Source organism: Diuraphis noxia, unplaced genomic scaffold, assembly GCF_037042655.1.
Source record: "Diuraphis noxia isolate RWA-SAM2 unplaced genomic scaffold, SU_Dnox_SAM2 contig0002, whole genome shotgun sequence".
NCBI lineage: Eukaryota > Metazoa > Arthropoda > Insecta > Hemiptera > Aphididae > Diuraphis > Diuraphis noxia.
The window spans coordinates 84,289,067-84,292,327 of NW_028301712.1; positions in this window are offsets into that span (position 1 = coordinate 84,289,067).

Genomic DNA, 3,261 nt, shown 5'->3' on the forward strand with positions numbered 1-3,261 from the left:
GCATTACTTACTATATGTATATGGTTATATTATTTTCCTAAATAACCATGAGGGACTTTATACCTAAAGTTGGTATTTTGAATTTTGATTTTTGGTAATGTTGAGAGTTAATAGCCAAATATTGTGATTTTTGGGGTAATTAAAATATAAGACGATGGCGGATGGTTTTTTTTTTAAATTTTTGGACGCGGATGAAGAAAGTGATATGGTGTAGATGGCGATATATTGCGTAAATAAAATTAAAATATCTACATTAGAAGTTTACCTACATGATTTCTATTTATTTACCAAGAAAATACAAAACACTACGTAAAATAACTTGGTCGATACTGTGTGTAGTCCGTAAACTTCTCTCGGTGAGTGGGACTCATCACTGCGATTAGAGATTTGCAAATGGTGGATGCTTATGCAGTTAAATATTTTTTTAGCTTAAGAATTAAAAGTTGCAGGATAGGATAGAAATTAGTTTGTTAACCTTAAGAATACAAAGAAAAGATATTTATGTAGCGTATATTTGCATATTTTTAATGATTTTCCTTTCAAAGCATGTTTCTATTATTTTAGTTCATGTTTAGAAATATTGTTGCGTATTTTGATTACATTCATATTATATATATTTTATAGCTATATAACGACTTTTCAACGGTGAAATAAAAGATATAATTAAATTTAAGATTATTTAAATTTTAATACAGATTTCAAAAGTTCAATGAAGTATATTCGGTATAGTATATGAAACATTTTCTCACATTTTAATATGTTAATGCTTTAGGGCAGGGGTCGGCAATAGGCGGCCCGCGGGCCATGTCCGGCCCGCGGAAGGGAAATAACTGGACCGCCAAAAATTATCTTAATTTTCCCATATATCCTATGTATCACTCCCCCTCCGTTCATAACAAAAATTAAACCAATATTGAAATCGATTTCATTAGGCGCTGAGACAATAATAACGGTTTATGATTATCTGTATTCTGTGTTGTTGTTGAACGTGCCACAGTCACGGCTGCGGGCCGAGTCGCTTGCATTCGCGCGCGCGCGTGTGTGTGTGTGTGTGTGTGTAAAATACAATATTCAGAGGCGATCTATTTTTATGAATTTATTAGGAAATTACGATAGCGTTCATCGTATACCGATGTTTATAATAAAAAATGACGTTTTTAAAAAACCGATACCGTTCAAGATTAACAGATCACCACCTTGAAAACACTTTACGCATCAGTTGTTCTCCAAGAGTACCAGATTTTAAAAAATTAGCTCAAGAAAAGAAATGTCATTTTTCTCATTAATACAATTTTGTTATTATTAGTATGAATGTATAATTACTTTATAAATAATTAAATACTTTGTCTTAAAATGTGTTTTTAATACAAAAATAAATACATTAATGATAAAATTAAGTTTAAGATTTTTTTGGCCCTCGAAATTTTTTTTTTTTAATATTTGGACCGCCATATAAATTAATTGCCGACCCCTGCTTTAGGGTAACATAAAACTGTATACCTACATCTGTAGAAATCTTTCTATACCAAACCCTTTTGATGTGCCTATTTTTATTTAAATCATTAATTATACTTGGTTAAATACTCAAATTTATATTATAGCGCAGAAAAATGATTTATATATTTTTTATGTTTTTAAGAATGGATATTATTTGGTATCGTGTTATTTTTTTATATATTTTGATGTTTTAGCGTACAATATTATATTGATATTTTATAAGCATATAATTATGTTTTGTAATCATGAAATATATTACCACATAATATGTAGCCGGTCGTCGGTGGGTGTTTTGGGTGTTCAAACATTCCCCGAGATACTCGTGTTTGGTTTTTGTATGATTATTTACTTATTCTATTTTAATGTTAATTTTATTGTCATATTATACTTTAATAGACAAGTATAATATATTACATTGTGTTTGTGAAAATCCGACTAAATAAAAATAAAAATGTAATACTGTCAAATTAAAACAATTAATATAATATAGAGAAGTTATAATCGTGCAGATATTCTAAACATAATGGTTTAAAATTCACGAAAATTGGATTTAGCTAGTATTCTAATTTTTATTTTTGTTATATCAATGGTTATATTAAAAAAGTATTATAGCTAATTTTTATAAAAAAATCGTATGTTTATTAAAAAGAGTTCTACTTTTCAATAATTTATTTTCAAAAACATCCCCCTAAACTTTTTTCTGCATACATCACTGACTACTATCTGCAGTTGCTGATTTGGTTTTTCACCTAAGTTAGTGTGTGTGTGTGTGTGTGGGGGGGGGGGGGGGGGGGTAAATACACTAGGCTTATTTATAATTTATTATATTTTATATAAAAAAAGCAATTTTATTAAAGTAATAGGATAGGTAGATACGTACTATTTTACACATTTAACTATAGATCAAAATATAAATTAATTTTCTTCGTGGATACAAGAGTATGCAACGGCTTTAGAAAATTATGGCCCTGGCCCCTATTTCCTTCCCCACCCATACAATGCGTCAATGCCACTATGGATGGGTACAGGTGGTATAACGTAACAACTTTAGTAATTTTACATGCAACAATATAATTATTATTATTAATCAATAGACTTCTATATTATACATTTTATATTTTTATATAAAAAAATGTAACTTTCCATTATGCATTAATCAATGGTCAGTCAATATTATACCAAGTATAGGTACCTACTTAGTTAGTACTTACAGTGTGGTACATCGTTCATCTAAAATAATATTATGAGAAGGTATCGATATTATTTAATTATTTTTACCTTATCTTGAATAGATATTACAATATTAAATCATAGTAAATAGGTACTCGTAATACATAATAGATGGTACGATTTTGATAGATTCTCGCTGGTTGGTGTAGCATAATATAGTATAGGTAGTTTCCGTATGATATCTGTACTGACCTAATGTGGTCACGCATTTGAGATCTAATATATTAGTAGGTACATCCATACCTATAATAATATAACGTATGACCTTCGTTTATGCCGTCAGAAAGAACGGGCGGCCGAAAAAGGGATCTGTATGATGTTCAATACAGAGATAGTCCTTGAAAACGGAGAACCCATTATTTAAACCTCCTAATAATCTCTAGCCAGCGTGATCGTATATGTATATAATCGTCACATCCCCACAGTGCATGCGCACCAACTACTTCAGCAACAACCCGTTTTTGAATAAGTACACCAAATCCTGCGATCGACCATCACAGGACATCTTATTCACGAGCTGCAGTGACGATCGGT